The 23,244-nt window shown below is 33.4% G+C and overlaps 1 protein-coding gene across 1 annotated transcript in view; it reads right to left on the bottom strand.

The window, feature by feature from the left end:
* pls3 (plastin 3 (T isoform)) overlaps positions 1-13,275 on the bottom strand; it is a 47,952-nt gene extending 34,677 nt beyond the window's left edge. The window contains exon 1 of the mRNA XM_073820386.1: positions 13,192-13,275. The gene's annotated coding sequence lies outside the window, so the exon portion shown is untranslated. The remainder of the gene's footprint in view (positions 1-13,191) is intronic.
* Positions 13,276-23,244: the final 9,969 nt, after the last annotated feature.

Here is a 23,244-nt window from a genome sequence, read left to right on the forward strand (position 1 = left end):
ACAGAGACGCGGAGCAGATCATATGCGCTCATATGTGCGGTCGGCATGTATTAAACTACACAGCCTCAGCATGATTATGATCACTATTTCGTTTTAGCAAGTTTCATATTGAATCTGTGGGGTAATTTATTAGTCTGTGGCGGTCATAAGCTTACAAATGCGGCTTTACCAAGCTCAACGGCTCTGGCCCGAGCAGATATTAATGGAACGCAATTGGCTATTCAAAATAAGTGGGTGGGGCTGGGCGATATGTTTTTGTTTCAGTTAAAAGTACGTCACCACATAGAATAACGCTGCGTGTTTCAAGGCACTTCAGTGGACCTTTAAGTCGCTGGGGTATATTTGTAGCAATAGCCAAAAATACATTGCATGGGTCCAAATTTTAGATTTTTCTTTTATGCCAAAAATCATTAGGAAATTAATTAAAGATCATGTTCCATTAAGATTTTTTTGTAAAATTCCTACTGTAAATATATCAAAATGTAATTTTTGATTAGTAATATGCATTGTTAAGAACCTAATTTGGACAACTTTAAAGGTGTTTTTCTCAGTCTTTTTTGCACCCTCAGATTCCAGATTTTCAAATAGATTTATCTCAGCCAAATATTGTCCTATCCTAACAAACCATACATCAATAGAAAGCTTATTTGTTGAGCTTTCATATGATGTATACATCTCAGTTTTGTAAAATTTAACCTTATGACTGGTTTTGTGGTCCAGGGTCACATATGTTATTTAAGTAATATAATACTTGATTGATAATAATTGTTTAAATTAATATAAGATTTAAGATTTATTCTTTGCAACTTTAATATTAATTTATGCAATTGCAATGCCTTGATTTTAGTAAGATTAGTACACAGTCATAGCTATAAATGCAATGGTACTAATAATTGGCATAATTCTTTCGGTGTTTCCGTTTTCGGCCTTGGTTTCCTCTTTTTCGGTTTTCGGCTTCGGCCAAGAATTTTCATTTCGGTGCATCCTTAACAAAAATCCTTGAAACGATTTATCGTCCCATCCCTAATCTTTTTGCATTCACTTTTGACAAAAAAAACGGCTGTGTTTATGATGATATACTGATTTTTTTTTTTTTTTTTGTTTTGCATATTTGTCAGTAAATGTGACAAAGAAGCCCGTTCTGGTTCAGAACAAATTTTCTGCAGTGGAAATGCATGCAAACAGTATGTACATTTTTTTCTCTTCCTGCACTTAAATAGTTTAAAATGCGAACGCAGGAATTGTTAAGTGAAATTAAAATGCATGTGTGTCTTATCGAATGCCCAGTTCTTGGAAATCTGGAATCGGTTCTAAAATGGAACTCAATTCTTAAGTTCTCAATGCCCAACCCTAACACTAAGGGCAGTAAAACACCAACAATTTTAATTCCTGGTTACACAAATTATGATTACAGGGGCAATTATCAATTAATACAATTATTACAAACTTAACTAGTAAATTAGTTTGCTTCACACAACCAGCTCTGTAGGTATTGCTTTTCTAAAGTAAAACTGCTTGGTAGCTCACCTGGTAAAGCACTGCAGTCTATGAACCACAAGTCATGATAAAAAAAAAGACCAAAGACCTGTAGAGGCATGCTAAAATGGCATTATTATGTGCTTATGCACATGTGTTTTTATCTCACTAACACTATCAATAAAGTTTAAGGTCAGGTTTAGTGTAAGCGGCAAGTAGCGGTAGGGCATTGATCTTTTAGCGCCACTCACCAAACACTTACAACAACCAATCTAATAATAATAAAAAAAAAAAATCACCAAATTCACACTAATCTGTTTTGGATAAAACTGAACACATATTTAGTGCCACTTACTGGACATTTTACTTTAAATGTCTCACAAAATGTGCCTGAATTAGACTAATATATTTATAAGTGTTGCTTTTTTTTTTTTTTTTTTCTTATCGCAGCCTAAGAAACAAGCAAATCATTGGTTGATTTTTGAAAACATGGACACTCTGGCACAAGCAATGACATATAAACATAGAATGGGGGAGGAGTGTTTATAAAACCTGTTAGAAAATAACCATTGAGTTTGAAATGCCATTTAGTGATGTCGGTTGCGCATAAATATCAGACTTTACCAAAAGCATTTTTTGGAAGTAATAATCCTTGACTAACATTAAAATAAATCAAAGGTTAAAAAAAATATAGAGCTTTGCACACATTGCATACATTACAAACATTTCAAGACACAAGTAAAATGTTCCTTTCATTTTGTCTAAATGTGTTACCAGACCACAGAGGAATTCTATGAGATTTTGACATTCCTACAGATCAGGTTACAGCGCAACACATCACCTGTTAAACAAGTCGGATCTTGAAGATCAGGAACATTTGGTTTTAAAAGGCAGAACTCCACCATTGCAAAATGGCATATCAGACTTTAAAGGACTCTCAACTCTGTTGTTTATAAAAGTAGCTGAAACCTGGCATCTTGCTGCCTGAGGAAAAACCGTGTGGAGTGGAAAAGAGCAGAACAAAGCCTACTTCAGTGCAAACAGTGAAGACAGGTGCTCACTTACAGATCCTTTTGTGAACTCAAGCTGAACTGCACACAGGACATACACTGAGGCGAGAGAGATATGATTTTATATTCTGTATGTAAACCAAGGAATAACAGCCTGGCCAGCTGAACAGAAACAAGGCTCACCTGTCTAGAACATGTCCAGGTCATATTTCAAGCCAAAAGAAAGAAAGCAAAATATCAAGCATTTATTTAAGTAAATTTAGTAGGCATAAAATAAAAATATTTACCTTAACAGTATTAAAATATTTTTTCAATATTGTCAAATTTATATCTAATTATATATTGTTCCTCCACCTACTCCCTACCTAGTTGGTGGACTTTGTTAGACTTTATGCATGCATGCATGCATGCATAAATAAATAAAATAATGACAGTATTTTCAAACGTTACTGTAATGATTATCAAAACCATCTGAATTCATTGCAATAAAAATAATTAATAAATATGCATACATGTATAATATTTATACATTAACATAAATATGACCTAGACTTTTCCATAAAGCAGCGATATAAACAGCTTAAACTGAAACAGGAAATTTTCTCAGATGAATTCAGTACAAGTGGAGAAACTTGAATGGCACAGTAAACCTGACACTGCAAGCAAACACGTACACTCCTAACGGCTCTGTGTAACACAATCTTTCAACTGGAGCCATTCAAAATATCAGCCTGTAAGTAGGGGTGTGCGATAAGACGATTTTTGATCGTGGACGATTAAAATGTCTCCACGATCTGCTTTTGAATAAATATCGTAGTATCGTGCTACAGTGTGCCTCCGTCTTAATTTACTGTACATTCACTCACGGGACACTGCACTTATTCATATTCGCGATCACAAAAGTACATTATTTGAATGTGCTTCAAAGTCTTGCCGGTAAAATAACGCCATTTGGTCCGCGCGCTGTTCTGGCATGCGCTTCATGAGCGCGTAAACCTGAAGCACGTGAGCTAAAAGCCTGTCAAACAGCAACTGATTACTAAACTGAGCTATCTTTGGCGTTTAATTTGCTTATACTGTCAAAAACACGCAAGGATTACATATAAACACAGTCGGTTGTCTAAAGTGAAAGTAAACAGTTAAGAGAAAAACGGATGCGCGTCTGTATAGATGCGTGCAGCTCTGCGACAGAGCTAAACATGCTGTAGATTGTCATTAAAGGGACAGTACACCCAAAAATGTTGTTACTCACATGTCCTAAATCTCTATTATTTTTTTTCGTGTGCTTAACACAAAAGAAGATATTTTGAAGAATGTGGGTAACAGTAGCTGGTCCCCACTGACTTAAAATAAATAAATAAAATATATGGAAGTAACTGGGGACCCAGCAACTGTTTGGTTACCCACATAATTCAAAATAAGTTTTATGTTCAGCATGTTTTATGCTTAAAAAAATGCGAGAGTGAGTAAATGATGACAGAATTGTCATTTTTGGGTGATGATACACTAATAAAACAAAACACAAAGGACTCTTGACTGAAGAACTTCAATACAGTTGCTTTAAATGTTGCTTCTATGTATAATTTATGTATATAATGTATATAGTGTTTTATTTTTATATTTGTTAATTACATTTCTTGAATGCTACTGATAAATACATGGACTGTACCTGAAAATTAAAGCACTGTTTGTTTTATTTGTATAGTATGTGTATTTGTAACATGTAGCTTATCTTTGTTCTTATTTTTTAAAAACAAAGAAAATAATGACAAAGATTTTTTTGTCTTCGCCCACTTTGGCTTAAATATCTGCCATTCTTTTTATTTTATATTTTGTTACCTTGTAAGGTTTTGGTTTTAAAATAGAAAAATTAATTTGGCTGTACTACTCAGACAACTTGTAAAAAAGTAAAACCAACATGACAAAGAATCGTGATAAAATCGTGAATCGGGATATTTCTTGAAAAAATCGTGATATGTTATTTTTACCAAATCGCCCACCCCTACCTGTAAGTGATGAAATCAGCCGAGTGTTTCTAAAACTTTATAAAGAACATTGATAACCTTGGACTCTTTGCAGTATAATCAGAGCAATCCAAATGGGTTCAGAGTCGGACAATAAATTTGAGGAAGGAATAGCTGTAGATTGTTGATAAGGCCCGTTCCCACCATTCAGTTTAGAAAGAAATTAAACAATGAAGAAAAAAAAAAAGAACATGAGGTCCAGCCAAGAGAAGAGCAATGATATTCACGATGTTCAGATTCACAAAACTGGCCATTTGAGGTGCATGCAGGTTGGTGTAGTCAGACCAGTAGTGTTTAGTCTACAGCCTCCACTGGTTTATCATAGATCATAAAGCATGAATAAACCAGTGAAGTGCTACAAAACCAACTGTAATAGACCGACTACCGGTCTGAACATTTTGTTGTCATTTCATTCCAAACCTGTATGACTGACTATATTCTATGGAACACAAAAGGAGACTTTTGGCAGAATGTTCACTCTGCTCTTTTCCATACATTAAAAGTGAACAGAGATCTGTCAAAAAAAAAAAAAAAAAGTCAAAAATCATCATAAAAGTGATATTTCTCTTTTAAGGTCTAGTCTAACTTTAAGTTTGAGCAGGATGCACTACAAGTACTATAGTTTCCAATAGATCAATCATGGTTTGCTTTAAAGATGGTTTGCTCTCACTCTATCTCAACTGATTTCTGACATAATAAATAGACTCTTGAAAGATAGTCTTGAAGCAAGCAAAGTCTTGATTTCACACAGTGTCATTTGCTACAGGCAGCTGCACAAACACAGTGATTCTGAAACTGAGGGCCATGCAGATAATGAACAGCACGTTCAGGATATTACAGTTTAGATCAAGTTTGTCTGCAGTTCTTGTTCCAGAGTAAACTTTCAGAATGTGCAACTGTTTGATTTATATTAGATTTTTTTTCTACTTGAAGTACACAAATTTGCATTGTCCTAGAGCTGAACAATTAATCGTTGAAAGGTTATGATCAAGATTTAAACACTCACGTGATCTTACTGCTAAATGGCAATGATTTGTCTGTGTCTATTAAAGGAGATGTTCACTTCCAGAACCAAAAATGTACAGATAATTTACTCACCCCCTTGTCATCCAAGATGTTCATGTCTTTCTTTTTTCAGTCACTAAGAAATGATGTTTCTTGAGGAAAACCTTTCAGGAATTATCTTCATGTAGTGGACTTCAATGGTGCCCCGAGTTTGAACTTCCAAAATGCAGTTTAAATGCAGCTTCAAAGGGCTCTAAACGATCCCAGCCAATGATGAAGGGTCTTGTCTAGTGAAACGATCGGTCATTTTTTAAACAAATTGACAATTTATATACTTTTTACCTCAAATGCTCGTCTCGGGAAAAAAAAAACTGAGTTCACGCAGACTTATACAAGATGAGCATTTGAGGTTAAAAGGTATATAAATTGTCAATTTGTTTCAAAAATGATCAATCGTTTTGCTAGATAAGACCCTTCTTCATTGGCTGGCACGTTTTGTTCTGGAAGTGAACTTTTAAAACTTTTAACTCCTTTAAACCTTTGACAAATTCATAATGAAATTTTCAAATTTGGGTTTGCCGCTGACACAGAGAAAGCAGTTTAGATCATGTTTAGATATGAATCAGCTACAAACAGTATTTTCAACCACACAACATTATTTCTGTCCTACAATTAGTCATGTTATCACAGAAATACTGGGACAAAAGTTTATATTAAACACTGATATAACCACAGATGTCTATGGTAGCGATGCAAAATTCAGCAAATCTTCCTTTGAAAGTAATTTTCGCTTCAAATTGCCACTTTAAATAATGTTTGTTGATTACATTGTTTTATGTTACATTTTTAACAAGGGGCTGTTACAAATTAGTTTTTCATTGAATCATTCATTCAAGAGATTTGCTCAAAATTGCTGATTCATTCAGTAATGAAACAAGTATTTATAAGTGAGTCATTGAATCATTCATTCAAACCATTTTTTAAGTAATTCTTTCAAATAAATTAAACATTTTTTAAGAGTACGTCTGCAGCAATTAGGCCTAATATTTTGTCACAGCCTCTGCTAAATTCTTTATTTGATCTTTATTTGAAACAAACTTATCCAGAATCATGCAGCTCTAAAAAATGTACTGATAACACCATACTACAGATGGAGCAATAGAAAGCCACATGATAAAACAGAGATCATTTTTTCTGTCCAATTCTGTCCATTTCTTTCTGTGCCAATACTCATGTGTAGACCTGCACAAGGTCACACACACACCATCATAACACACGCCACTAAAATACGGCAATAAACGTTTACTAATTAACAGAAAATGTAATATGAAACACCTTAACATGCACTACCGTTCAAAAGTTTGGGGTCAGAAAGACTTGTAATAGTCTTTAAAGAAGTCTCTTATGCTCATCAAGGCTGCATTTATTTGATTAAAAATACAGACAAAAACAGTAATATTGCTAAGTTAAATTTTTTTTATTTTATTTTAACATACTTTAAAATAGAATTTATTCCTGTGATGAAAAGCTGATTTTTTTATCAGCTGTCACATGATCCTTCAGAAATCATTCTAATATGCTGATTTATTATTAGCATGATCAATGTTGGGTAATATCAACAGTCATGCTGCCAAATATTTTTTGGAACCTGAGATTTTTTTTTTCAGGATTTTTTTTTCATGAATTACAAGGTTAAAAACAATAAGTGTATACGGTAGTGTATATCTCTTAAAAAAAGAAAATAAACAACACCATTTAAATAAAAGCATGTTTTCACTGTGAATAATATAGCAATTCATATCTTATAACTGCAAAGTTCAAAAATGTCAAAGTATTTTACAGTAATATAATAAGTAATAATAGATACAGGTCAGGTAACTTACTATAAGGTCATTCCGTGTCAATTCAACCAGAGGTCCCCAGCTCAAATTTTTGATTTTGCTAATATTATTTATTCTGAGGAAAGATAGACATGTATAGTGAATAAAGCCAACATATTAAATGTAATGGATGAATAACTACTGAGTAATCCTCTATTGTGTAGAGGGAGGTCAAAATGGCAATTTTCACCTTAGATTCAGAGTCAAGTTACAGGGGGTTAATAATGACTTCAGAAAGATGGCAGCATCATTATCTTATTTTTGCATTATCTCTTCTTCAGACATTGTTCTTTAAATAAAATAGTATCAACTGTACACAAAGTGACTAATATTTGGTTTTCAATTACTGAAAATTGGTAACATTCAACAATCTGGACATGGTGCCTCTCTGGGACTGAACGATGTAGGGTCTTGAAAATTAAGATTTAAAAAAAAAAGTTTATAAAGAACTAGAATCCAAAACCATATTGTGATATCTTTAATACTTCTTGAGTTATAGGCACTGAAACTTTGGAGAAATAATATTTATGGCACTGGTGTGTTCAATGCAGGTATCTTGACAGAAAGAAACAAGATACATCCTTAGTTTTAACATTATTTGTTCTTCAGACATTCCTTTTTAAAATAAAATAAGTATTGTATTTTTTCAAACTGACCCACATTTAGTTTTTTCCCACTGAAAACGTGTACATTTTAGTGATTTACTCCTGGAGGCTGGAGCCATATTGAAATTCCAATATCTCTGAAACCAAATCTCATAGGGTATTAAAAATAAAGATGCCAAAAGGAAACTTTATTAATAAACAATATCTAAAAGGGCATTCAAACATCTTTAATACTTCTTGAGTTACAGGCATGCAAACTTCGGAGAAAAACTTGAAAAGCGCTGTTTCCCCATTTTTGAATGGTCACCATTGGCACAAAATGCAACAAAGATTGCTAAAGTCAACTTATTTTACTAATATAACCCCCCTGTAACTTGACATTTTGACCTCCCCCTACAAAATAGTGGATTACACAGTAAATATTCATCATTTAATAATTTGGCTTTCATCATTTTATCACTATACATGTCTATCTTTCTAAGTTTTTTTTTTTTAATTTGGTTGATTTGACAAGGAATGACCTTATAACCAATTAACAGGTTTTTAATGCAACCTTTTTCAGTCATTTTCTTTAAAAATGTAACATTTTTTAGAGGTGAATTCACCGAAGAGACTGTGTTATGTATCAGCTACATAGCAATGCTCCAGCAACCAACTAAAACACCCTACAGTCTTGGCATCTATGGAACATGTAGTAAAGTATTTTACTATATTTTTCCAAACATAATATTTATTATTCACTGTAGAAAAAAAAGCACAAAAACAGAAAAAGCACTAACAATTTTCTGACAGGACATTATCTACCAAGTTTGTCAATTTGTTTTTACCCTAAAACACAATGCAATGCTTGATTCAAAAATACACCTGTGGACAACCAATACGGAAAATGTCATGAGTCCTGTTTTTAGCTTTGCATGTCAAAGCTAAAAGTTTAAAGACTTTTATAAGGGAAAATGTGGTACATCTGGGGTGGAACCATTTGGACAAAGAGTCAAAACACTGAGCCCAACAGAAGATGACAGATGAAAATTAAATTGTGTTTTCATAATAATTCAAGACTACTGAATTGACAGCGAGACACAACAGGCCTGTGAAAAATTAGTTAGGGAATCAAAATGGGAGCCAACTTTGAGCCACTGAGGTCTGTAGTGTCAGTAAAAACTAAATATAAAAGCCATTAATACAGCAGTAGCTATCCCGAGAGTCACAGCACCATCATGTAGACCACAATCACTCAAAATAATCAAGTTTCATCCAGTGTAATCTAGTCAAATGCTTGGAAGTCATGAGCCAACAGCCTCCCACAGACATTGTCCAAGTATTTTGTCCTGACATCACTTTAAGCCTTGACAATGGCATCCAAACCACACGCTCCTCCAGCAATGAAAGGCCGGGAACGGCTCTAACCGATAACATGTTCTTCTAAGCAGGCTGCAAGTAACACTTACAGCTGAAGAATGATGGCCTTGGAGAACGTGAGAGGAAGAATATGACCGCAGCACCACAGAACTTAGCATGAACAGCATTTCAAGGACTGAGTCAGACATCATGGCTTAGTTATGATCAGGAATGCAGACAGATTCACCTTCCTGAACCAATCAAAGACTTGGAAAAGCAATGTCAGAGATCTCTTTTCTTAGTCTCTGGGATGGCCTTTTAAAAGTTAGTCAAAACCACACATTCCTATCCAGCCCAGCAACGCAGGCTAGAGCTGCACGATTCTGAATAAAATGAGAATCACGTTTTTTTTGCTCAGAATATAGATCACGATTCTCTCACGATTCTGGAGAACATTTTTATTTTAAAGATTTACCCCTGAACATTAGGTTATCAAACAGCAGTAAAATAGCAGTGAAATGAGACAAAATAAACTTTGCTTTAAAAGTAAAGAAATGGAATGAAAAATAATGTAAACCAAAAAAAATCACCATTAAACATTAAAAAAAATAAAAATACAAAGGTATTATGTCAGAGTAAAGTGATTTAAAGATTCTTAGCTAGAAACACTAGCCTATCAACATTTTGTGGTTGTCACCGTCCACTCTGTGGGACGCCCAAGTTAACTTCACCATTTTACAAATAAATCCTAATGCTCAGACAATATTTGGCTGAGATAATAAAATATTTGAAAATCTGGAATCTGAGTGTGCAAAATCGAAATATTGAGAAAATCACCTTTAAAGTTGTCCAATTGAAGTTCTGCATATTACTAATCAAAAATTAAGTTTTGATATATTTATGGTAGGACATACAAAATATCTACATGCAACATGATATTTACTTAATATCCTAATGATTTCTGGCATAAAAGAAAAAGATGATAATTTTGACCCATGCAATGTATTCTTGGCTATTGCTACAAACACACCCGTGCTACTTAAAGGAGAAGTTCACTTCCAGAACAAAAATGTACAGAAAATGTACTCACCCCCTTGTCATTCAAGATGTTCATGTCTTTATTTCTTTCTTTCTTCAGTCATAAAGAAATTATGTTTATTGAGGAAAACATTTCAGAATTTCTGAACCCCAAATTTGAACTTTCAAAGTTTAAAGGTGGCTTCAAACTATCCTAAATGTGGTTTTAATTGATCCCAGCCGAGGAAGAAACTATTTTTCATTTTTTTTTTTTTTATTACAATTTATATACTTTTTAACCTCAAACGCTCGTCTTGTCTTGCTCTGCCTGAACTTTTTTCCAGTTCAAGACAGTTAGGGTATGTAAAATACTCTCTAATCTAATTTTCTCCGTCAACTTTAAAATTGTCCTACATCACTGTTTTACCTTTTTTGCTAAGGGTGTTTGATCATTGCATGTTCACTTTGCAAACACTAGGGTTGGTTCTTCTGCGGCGATGTAGGACAATTTTGAAATTATTTTTGAAGTTGAGGAAGAAAACAAGATTTTTTGACACACCTTAACTCTCTTGAACCAGAGTTCAGGCAGAGCAAGGCAAGATGAGCTTTTGAGGTTAAAAAGTATGTAATTATAATACAATTTATAACTGTTCAATCTCGGGGCACCATGGAAATCCACTATATGGAGAAATTTTTTTTCCTCAAAAAACTATTTCTTTAAAACTGAAGAAAGACAGACATGAACATCTTGGATGACAAGGGGGTGAGTACACTATCTGTATTTTTTTGTTCTGAAAGTGAACTCCTTTAAGACTGGGTTTGTGGTCCAGGGTCAAATATTTATATGAAAATATGTATATTAAATGAAAGCATGGTCATTTTTATTACATTCATTTATATTATCATCAGTTTAAACTCTAATAGTGCATTCAAGTCATGTTGGAAAGATTATATGTGTGAGTTGAATGCACATGAGCACCATCACAAAGTCATAAGTACAGGTAGAAAAACTCTTTAAGAGTTTCTGACTTGGCAACATGTCAGTGTAAAAACATGACAGGTGCACTTAAAATGTTTTTTTTTTTCATTTACAGTAACACCACCTAAGATGGTTCAAAATAGGGTTGCAAATGGACAGAACATTTCTTTTTGGAAACTTTCAAAATACAATAGCACTGTACAATCGAATATATGATGGAATGTATAACAATTCAATCCATAGCACCTTAAACGTTATATATTCCTAAATTGAATAAAAAGCAAAAACATTCCTGATGCTCATTCTTTATTCATCTTGCACATTCATCTTGATCTTGCACATCACCATCTTGTTAAAATTAAACATGCATCATAAAAATAACTTCTCAGAATATATTGAACACACACTATAATATGCACAACTCAGTATGCACAGGAATGCTGTATGCATAGTGCATGCAGAACGCTAATTTTCTGCACAAATAAGACTGAAGAAAAAAAATTGGCCAAAATCTGCTAGAAGTATGGAATACTGTATCCCATAATGCAAAGCATTCAAGCTGACTATCCACTAACATAAACCAGTTTGAACAACTGTTCATTATTCAACTGGACTGCCAAAATTGCATAAGTTTTAAACAAAATGCATACTACACAGTACATACTGTATACTGCATACTCTATGTCAACAGCATGCAAAGATAGACCACTAGATTTTCCTTCAAAATTGCAAAAGTTCAGTCAAATAAACCATGGAGTAAATATTAAACTACGATTGATATCAGTGGTTCATCTTCAACAAGTAGGGTGCATTCAGTAGCGTTTTCCACGCATTCTATATACACTGTAATATGCCAAGTAGGAGTAGTATGCTATTCTAAACATGAACAAATACACACACTTTCAACATTCCTGTCAATTAAGACTGTTAATAATACTTTCATGAAGCAAATCACTGATAAAACAGGTACATAAAACTGTAAGCAGATAATTTATCGTGAGGAAAACTGTCAAAGGGCATTTAGTGATATAGTGATGGTACCAGATAGTATTACTGATTCTTTAATATATAAATATCCATCTTTTCACACTGAGGACAACTGAGGGACTCATATGCAACTATTACAGAAAGTTCAAACACTCACTGATGATCCAGTAGGAAAAACAATGCATTAAACTTTTTGAATTTGAAGATCAGGGTAAATTGAACTTATTTTGTCTTCTGGGAAACATGTAACTATCTTCTGCAGCCTCTGAAGAGCAGTACTAAATGAAAAAATATGATATTTAGGCAAAATAAGAAAAATGTACACATCTCCATTCTGTTCAAAAGTTTTCACGCCCGGCTCTTAATGATAATTTATCGCGAGCAAAACTGTCAAAGGGCGTTTCGTGTGAAACGAGTTCAATGACAAACACGTCACCTCTATTCTTTATCCTCCATTCATCAAACCACATCTATATTCATATGTGTAATCAATTAATAAACACCCCGACTGCAAATAAACACAACACATGACTGTTAAAAAAACAACAACAACTGATGAGTAGCAACTCAATCTTGCTCTTCCAAAAAGAAAGAAAACAAAAACGTTTTATATCAGGATATCGACATGCAAATGTAAACTAACACTTCCCAATTGAATTGCAGCGGTGGAATGAAACATTGTCAACTTTCAATCACGCTCGTGAGAGCGTTTGCAACTCCACATGTAGGCTATAAATGGTCGGTACAGATTAAATGCAAGTTATAATCGAATGCCTCAATGTTTAAAAAAAAAAAAAAAAAAAAAAGAAAGACAACACAATCTGACAAACCAAAAGTCCTCTAAACAGTTTTATAAGTTCAGAAACTTACTGTGTCTGGCCGCGTTTGTTGCCCTGCTGGCGTTTCACCCTCACACACAGAAACACACTATACTCCCTCACTGGCCGCGTCTCAACACACAGCGTGCTGCCTACCTAGACAGCATAGCCTCAAGCATAGTCAGCAGCCTAAGACACAAAGTACAGTCTCAAAAACATTGAATCTTCTATACTAAGCTCGACGAGCTGACTTGACTGGTTTGTTTTTGAGCTTTATTTTTATTTTTATTCTGTAAACAGAAAGCAACCAACGAACGAACGAACGATATAGATATTATTAGACTGAAATTACATTAGATAATTCACCAAGAAATGAATACTGAGAGTATACATCTTTGTTTCATGATGCGGAAAAATTAAAACATAAATAAATAAATACAATTATATAAACTAATCAGATAGTGAACAAAGCAACATTTTCCAATTTAGTTTAGTTGAAGCCCTAAAATAACAAAAACTAAATAAGTTTAAACCAAAAACTACAACTTAATCAAAAAAGCTGTTATAAGTAATAAAAAAAAACAGCAACATTATTACAACTTTTACTAAAATGAAAATGAAAATGTAAAATATACAAATGCAATATAAAATATTAATAAAAAATCTGAATAGTATATTAATGACATTGAAATAGCACTACCATTATAAAATGAGTTAGTATTATGCAGTGGGGAAAGTTACTTTTAAAAGTAATCCATTACAGTATTGAGTTACTCCATGAACAGTAACTAACTGCATTATTTAGTTACTCTTTATGGAAAGTCATGCACTAATGTTTGCATTACTTTTTGCTACCTGGTTCCATGATACAGGAAAACTAAAACATAAATAAATAAATTAACATTACTTTTAACAACAAATTGTTAGTAACCCATTTTATTTAAGTTGAAGTTCAAATACTAAAATAGCTAAAACTAAATAAATTCAAACTAAAAAAAAAAACTTAAAAACTTAAAAATATATAGACTTTAAATACAAAAACTAATAAAATAACTGAAATTGAAATAAAACATAAAATATACAAATTCAATCTAAAATATTAAGAAAAATAGCACTACTGTTAAAAAGTGTTAGTACTATGCAGTGGGGAAAGTTACTTTTAAAAGTAATGTATTACAATATTGAGTTACTCCATAAAACATAAACTACTTTTTGTCTAATTGCATTACTTAGTTACTCTTTATGGAAAGAAATGCACTAATGTTACTTTTGCATTACTTTTTGTCACCTGGGCTGGTCTTGCTTATCTACTAATAGCAAAAAAAAAAAAAAAAAAAGTTATATTTCTGGCAATTGTAACGACCACTTCACACAAAACTTAACACTGAGAGTATAAATCAGTGTTCTATGATGCAGGAAAACTAAAACATAAATAAAATAAATAAATAAACATTACTTGAAAAAAAACAACTTATCTGCTAGTAACCCATTTTAGTTTAGTTGAAGTTGAAGTACTAAAATGGCTAAAACGAAGTAAATTCAAACTATAAAAACACAAACTTAGTTAATAAAATATAGACTTTAAAAACAAAAACTAATAAAATAACTAAAATTTAAATAAAAACATAAAATATACAAATGCAATCTAAAATATTAAAAACAATAGAACTAACATTAAAAAAGTGTTAGTACTATGCAGTGGGGAAAGTTACTTTTAAAAGTAACGCATTAGAATATTGAGTTACTCCATAAAAAGTAACTAATTGCTTTACTTAGTTACTCTTTATGGAAATGAATGCTCTAACGTTACTTTTGCTTTACTTTTAGCCACCTGGGCTGGTCTTGCTTTTTTGTTTATTAATAACAAAAACCCCAAAAGTTATATTTCTGGCAACTGTAAAGACCACTTCACACAAAAATATGAAATTAATCAGCTTCAGGCTGAAGGAAGTAGCTCTACCTTGTTTGAGTTACTCTTCTAGTTACTTCAAAAAAAGTAAACACTAGTACTATGATTCAGTGACGGTATTACAAGTATTTAAATATATAAATATCCATCTTTTCACACTGAGGACAACTGAGGGACTCATATGCAACTATTACAGACGGTTCAAACGCTCACTGATGCTCCAGAAAGAAAAAACATGCATTAAAAGCCTGTGGGTGAAAACTTTTTGAATTTGAAGATCAGGGTAAATTTTACTTATTTTGTCTTCTGGGAAACATGAAACGATCTTCTGTTGCCTCCGAAGGGCAGTACTTAATGAAAAAATATGATATTTAGGCAAAATAAGAAAAATGTGCACATCTCCATTTTGTTCAAAAGTTTTCACCCCCGGCTCTTAATGCATGTTTTTTTTCCTTCTGGAGCATCAGTGAGTGTTTGAACCTTCTGTAATAGTTGCATATGAGTCCCTCAGTTGTCCTCAGTGTGAAAAGATGGATCTCGAAATCATACAGTCATTGTTGGAAAGGGTTCAAATACACAAAAATGCTGGAAAACCAAAGAATTTGTGGGACCTGAAGGATGTTTCTGAAGAACAGCAGACAGCTTAACTGTTCAGGATATTTTTATAAATTCAGCTATTATTTTCTCTTGTGGACTATATGTAAACATCTTTTATGTGAAATGTATTATTCAGGTCAGTACTAAATAAACAACAACATGCATTTTGTATGATCCCTCTTACTTTGCTAAAATAATTAACATTTTGCAGATTCTAAAAGGAGGGTGTAAACTTTTGACCTCAACTGTACATAATACTTTTTGTTAATAGAATTCAGTTATTTGTTTCTCATTCATTTATTAATTCATAGCCTGTGTGAGTTCAGCTCCAACCCCGATCAAACACACCTAAACAAGCTCATCAAGGTCTTCAGGATCAGTAGAAAGTTACTGGCAGGTGAGTTTTTATCAAGACTGAAAGTAAACAGATCTATAGCTCTCATATTGTTATGATCATCCTTTAAAAAAAAAAAAAAATAGATAAAATGAATGATTTCCTTATGGACCAGGCTGCAGCAGTCTTTTTCTTTTGCCTTCATGCCTTGTTATGAGTCAGAGCCGTCTGTTTTTCAGGTCACGGCGGTTTTCTGGATCGTAATTACAGACTCATATTCCAGAATAGGAGGAAATACCAAGGTGAGGAGCAAAAGTTATTATTAACAGCATAACTGTCCTGCTACAAGAAAAGCTGCTGTATTTCCTGGAATTTCCTTCCAGGCGCTGATGGATTCTTTAGACTTGATTGATGTCCTGATAGTGTAGTATAAGTATACGATCAACAAATCCAAACTGTATAAGAAACCACATTCCATTTCAACATTACACAGGCTGAAGCATGTCGAAAATGCACACAGAGTAAATGCAACAGCAATTCCTATATTGAGAAATCCAGATTTTATATATATGGCCTGATGCAGTGAGATGTTTTGGCTTCAGCAAGCAGTTAGGACATGTTCCATGTATATTGTGTAAAATGGTCTATTTTAGAAACAATATTGCTATATATTTCATCATATATTTCACGTCTTTCATCATTATGCAGGGTGTTTCCTTATGGAAATGCATGAATGAGATCATAAAACTATTGCGCTGAAAAACAACATAACCAGACGAGCTGGGTTAGAAAACACTGAGCTGTTGAGCATATGAAGGACATTTAAAAGTTTAAGGGTTATAATAATAAAGTCTTTTGTTTTGACTCAATAAACACATACATACCAGTGGAGTCACTGAAGAGTAATGTAATATTGAGGAGTGTGTGAGTGACTAATAGTCAGTGTGCTGGAAAAAATATTCAAACCACAACATTAAAACCTCACCAGCTAGATTTTAACATCTTTCGGAGAAAATGCGAGGGCTGTTTGCTTGTGCTATAGGGTATTGTGGATTGCTTACTGACCAAAAGATTCCTTCAGCCATCCATCAAGCAAAAAAGTCCAATCCATTTGACACCAACACAAGACGAGTATGTTTACACTGCATCAAATGTTAAAACAATATTGCCAGTGGAATCATCCACAATGTACACTTTGATCGTAGCAGTGTGTGTTTTGTCAGCTGTGGCCGTTTTTTTTTTTTTTTTGTAATGAGTGACAGAGGATAGCACATGTACCAGATGTCAAGTGGAAGAACAAATTGGGACAACTGCCCTGTGAGTAAACTCTAAATAAACCTTCCTTTACAGAGACTTTCCAATGCATTCACATGTGTGACCCTGGACCACAAAACCAGTCTTAAGTAGCACGGGTTTGTTTGTAGCAATAGACAAAAATACATTGTCTGGGTCAAATTTCTAAATGTTTTTTAATGCCAAAATCATTAGGATATTAAGATCATGTTCCATGAAGATAATTAGTCAATTTCCTACTGTAAATACATCCAAACTTAATTTTTGATTAGTAATATGCATTGCTAAGAACTTCATTTGAACAACTTTAAAGGAGATTTTCTCAAAAAAATGTTTTACTTTTTTTTTTGGCACCCTCAGATTGCAGATTTTCAAATAATTGTATCTCGATGTAAAGCATATTTTTTCAGCTTCCCTATGGAAGCCCATTTCTGCCCCTGAATTAAAAAAATCTATATAAATATTGTGACTTTTTTCTCAGAATTGTGAGATACAAACTTGCAACTGCGACTTTATATCTCGCAATTGCGAGTTTATATCTCACAATTCTGAGAAAAAAAGTCCAAATTGTGAGATAAAAAGTCGCAATATTTTTTTTTTTTTCTTCTTTTTTTTTTTTGATTCAGTGGCGGAAATGGGCTTCCATATCCATAGCTTCCAAATATATAAACCTCAAAAAAAAAAAAAAAAAATACTAGTTTTGTGGTCCAGGGTAACATATTGTATACAGTCCATCATTAACAGACTCTTTCATTAGTAGGCCAGAAAATTTACCAAATCAAATATTATACAAAATATTATTTTATGCAATTTTTGCCATTTTTTGTTTATTTACATTTTACTAAATTTACCAATTTTCCTAAATACAGATCTGTATACATGTATGCTGCAGTCACACTAGCAACATTCATTGGGGCATTCATTGTCAATTGTGTAAATATGTATAAATATAGCATAGAAACACAGCAACACAGTGAATTTGTGTGAACTCCAGCATGAACATGAGCAAAATCTGTGTGGGGAACATTTTTTTTTTCCTGTTGGAATGACTGGAAATTGCAGATCAGTCAGGAGCAGTGTTGGAGAAAGTTACTTTTAAAAGTAATGCATTACAATATTGAGTTTTAATATTACAATATTGACCAATTACGTTACTTAGTTACTTTTTATGGAAAGTAATGCGTTGCGTCACTTTTGCGTTACTTTTTAAATCTGGGCAGGGCTTGCTTGTTTGTTTTCATTATAAAAAGTTCTATTTTTGGCAAATGGAAAAGCCTTTTCACAACAAAAGCCTCAGGCTTAGAAAAAAGTACATTCACGTCTGTACAGTAGACCGCAGAAGAAAAAATGTCAACTCTTCAGCAAAAAAAAAAGGAAAACGAATGCTCATTAGTATGGATGAATTGGATCATCGAAGGTCGGCAGCAAAGCCATCGGTTAATAAAATGGGATTAAATACATAAAGGATATTTGTATTATTTAACATATTTAATTATTACAGGTTTGCATTAAACACTGTTGTCATTCATTTTGAGGAATCAATTTTTTTAGTGAGTGAGATGAATTAATGCATGTTCACATTTATTCTAGAACTAAAGTAACATCTTACAATTTTTGGGGACAGGAGAGCTTTAATCAATAAATGAGGGGACAAAGTAACTGGCGTTACTTATTTGAAAAAGTTACTCAGATATTTTCTTGTCAATTAAAAAGTAAAGCGTTATTTTACTAGATACTTGGAAAAAGTAATATTATTGCGTTACTTGTAACACTGGTCATGACAACTCTCAGAGTACTTCATAACACACATTTTATTAATGTAAATAGGATTGGTTTTGGCAGACTATGCTGCTGCTGTGACTGTGGAGCCGGTGGTGCTAAACCAATAAATAAATAAATACAGAGAATAATTTTGCTGCTGCAGAGCAAAGTACGCAGACTTGCACTGAGACAGGTGGTGCTGGGGAGGAGGAGGGCTGTATGGAGCAGTGGCTTTCAAACCCTGGCTTCTGGCAACCCATTTTTCGGGTGGGTTGCGAGTCTTAAAAAATGGGTCGGCAGAAGATCAATGGAAAATGTATATATGTATGTAATAAAGTTCAAGACTCAGGGAAGAAGGAATCGGGAAACAGCAAACTTAACTTAAACAGTAAGTAAAAGTAAGTGGCAGCCACCTCATGGCAGAATCCAATTGTGTTTGTGTTCTGTAATTATAATACATTTTATTGCATTCATTTTTTGTGTTACATTTAATTTATTATTCTCTTTTTTAGAACCAATATCGATTCTTAAATCCCAATCGATCTTTTGGTCTATGCTGTTTTCAGTTGATGAATGAGCAGAATGAATAGTACGCCTCCTATCCAATACATCGCAAAAGTTCTGTGCTACTTTTGATCTGAAACAAAGTCTCAGATTTCAAATTTTGTTCATTTAATTAGAAAATCCAAGCAATAAATAGCGTTTTGGCGCTCTGTAATGTGGCTTGATAGGTCGCTGTAACTTACACCGGGTACTCGCCTGTGCGTAAAAGATTTTCCGGACAATTTTTGGTTGACGTGACCTCTGATATATGTGGGTTGTGTCAATTTAAAAAGAAAAAAATAGGGTCCCTCTTAAAAAAGTTTAAAAACCACTGGTATAGACGGTTTCAACGGCAACAACATAAACAAACGTTACTGCGCATGAGCGCTTTTGTGGCCCAAACTTAACTTCCGGTAGACATCCAAATAGAATCAATAACAACAGCTAAGTCCTTCTAGAGTAGATTATTTTTTTAATAACAAGCGAAATATGTTGGCTGCGTAAATTAGACTGATTTATTAAAAATGCAAACTCATTACTTCCCAGTAGGAGGTGCTTTAAGCACGAGAAACGAGGTTTCCCCGGTAATGGCTATAGACAAAGCAGCTCTTAATTTAAAAACGCTGCCTTATGCAGGATGAAATGAAAATGACATTTTCTAAAGACAGCCTTTCTTCAGAAATACAGTGATATAAAAACACCCACGCCTGGGTTTGATTTTTAAACGTGCATTACGTTTATTCAACGAAGTCTATTAACAGATTAATTAATTAGTCTATTAATTCCAATTTCCAATTGGAAAATCAGTCGGTTTTTATATCGTGGCAGGTCGCCACAAATAAATAAATGTTTGGGAAACACATACCACAGCACAATAACCTGAGACCAACTTCATTACTCATTATTAGCTGCGTTTGTAGCCCGCGACACGAACCAGACAGATAAACAAACACAGACCGGAAGTTAACTTAGGTCCAGGCGCGTGCGCCCGATGAAACCGTCTATAGAGCACAGACTGAACTCAATCTAGTCGGACCGGAAAATGATTATAGAAATCTTTGGCTGCAGAACTGGCTAAGATTTTGTTTTCAACGTTATAATTACATAAACATTTTTAGAGAACATGATATTTGTATGATATTTGCGCCAGTAAGTTAACAGTTTCTGAAGGTTGGAGGTTTTCAGCGTTTCAGCTGTTATAAATAAGCCAATGTGGTTTGGAGATGACATAGCATCTCATAAAACTATAAAAAAACCTTCAAACAGAGCACAATGATATGAACAGCTTTGGGAAACAGTTGTAAAAATCACACTGAAGATCAAGAAATTCCTGTTCTCATATCATTACACAAACTGTCTTTTTCAAAATATGGGTTTAAAGTGTAACGATCAACAGAAATCTTTGTTGGCGTGACCAGCGCGGTTTCTGAGTGATGGTGCACATAGTGCCATACGTGATTGGTTAGTGACACAGGTTTTATAGTTTAAGCTCTCAAGCACATTCATCAAGAAACTTCATATGAAACCACAACTGTTAGAGTGCAACAGCCTGCAACTCTACCCATAATCCACAAATGACACAGTCCTGCTATTTTTTAAGGATTTACTAGACAAAGTAGCATTATTTAAATATGGCTACCACATTTGCTTTATATTTGATGCCTTCATCATCCAAGAAAGGATTCTTGACATGCTTAGCCGTTTGTTTATTCGTTGCAATAGTTATGATTCCTCATTTTTTGTGGTTTATATATGCAAACACTTAAATAACAATTTATAGACTGATTCTAAAGTGCAAAGTTTTGTCTGGTGTGTTTAGGGTTATCCAGAGCATATACAGCATATTCTGGGGCAAAGGTATAGAGCTGACATGCACAATAAACAATGACTTCGGGTGACAGAACTCATTAACTTTTATAACTACTATTACCATTCCACTTGTTTTGCGTGAACAGGTTATATCTATATAGTGTCAACATTTAGGCCTACATTGCACAAGTTCTACAGAATAAAATATGTAATAATTTCTCATCAGTCTCATTAAGATTAAGGCTTTCTGACCTTTAGCGCACAAACACGATGAGCATTAAATACAACTCATTCTCTTTCAGAAATGACATATAATCAACTCTCAGGTCCTAAAGGAGTGTTGGGGATGTCTGTTAAAGGTTATTTAATATAAAAAAATCCACTTTGGTGGACATTGTAGCTATAAGTAACAACATCATGTCAACTCGAAGTCATTAGAGTATTAGTAGACTGTAATTTCTGCTAAGGGTCAAAATTTTACATCCCCCTTTCAAAATCTGCAAAATGTTGATTATTTTAACAAAATAAGACAGATCATGCAAAATGCATGTTATTGTTTATTTATTACTGACCTGAATAAGATATTTCACATAAAAGATGTTTACATAAAGTCACAAGAGAAAATAATAGGCGAATTTATAAAAATGACCCTGTTCAGAAGTTTATGTCCTCTTGATTCATATGCAACTATTACAGAAGGTTCAAACTCTCACTGATGCTCCAGAAAGAAAAACCATGCATTAAGAGCCGGGGGTGAAAACTTTTGAACAAAATGGAAATGTGTAAATTTTTCTTATTTTGCCTAAATATCATATTTTTTTTCATTTAGTACAGCCCTTCAGAGGCTACAGAAGATACTTACATGCTTCCCAGAAGACAAAATAAGTTAAATTTACCCTGATCTTTAAATTCAAAAAGTTTTCACCCCCGGCTCTTAATGCATGTTTTTTTCCTTCTGGAGCATCAGTGAGCGTTTGAACCTTCTGTAATAGTTGCATATGAGTCCTTCAGTTGTCCTCAGTGTGAAAAGATGGATCTCAAAATCATACAGTCATTGTTGGAAAACCAAAGAATTTGTGGGACCTGAAGGATTTTTCTGAGGAACAGCAGCAGTTTAACTGTTCAGGACAAACAAGGAACTCATGAACAACTATCACAAAAAAAAAACACAACTGTGGATCATTCAGGTAGCAACACAGTATTAAGACTCAAGCGTATGTAAACTTTTGAACAGGGTCCTTTTTTATAAATTCAACTTATTTTCTCTTCATCTTTTATGTAAAATAACTTATTCAGGTCAGTACTAAACAAACACTAACATGCATTTTGTATGATCCATCTTATTTTGCTAAAGTAATTGACATTTTGCAGTTTCTAAAAGGGGGGTGTAAACTTTTGACCCCAACTGTATAGTAAACTGAATTTCTAAAGGGGACCAATAAAATAAAGTGTAAACAAAAAGTTAATTCAGAATCCTTTGAGAATCATCCGGCAGAGACATTTGAGATGTTTTTTAAATGAAATATTAGCAATATTGTAAATATATACATGTGTTTTATATTTAAACTAATATAATTTGTCATAGACAGCAACTGTAATTTTAGTGATAAATGAAAATGTGATTTGTCCATCTTGCCTGTTTGGCTTCTTAAAATGCCATTATAATTGTACTGTAATGCTTTTTATCTGTAAGCAACATTTATATATAATGCACAGAAACATATAAGCGGCACTAGAGGTAATTTAATTAATTTAAATGTTTATTTTATCCAACATTTGTGTAGTACTTAAGTTGAGTTTTGTGCAATGACTCGTGGGCAAATATTTCTCTTTACTTCCTGTGAAGTGATATACTGATG

This window comes from Garra rufa, chromosome 16 (assembly GCF_049309525.1).
Source record: "Garra rufa chromosome 16, GarRuf1.0, whole genome shotgun sequence".
Taxonomy (NCBI): Eukaryota; Metazoa; Chordata; class Actinopteri; order Cypriniformes; family Cyprinidae; genus Garra; species Garra rufa.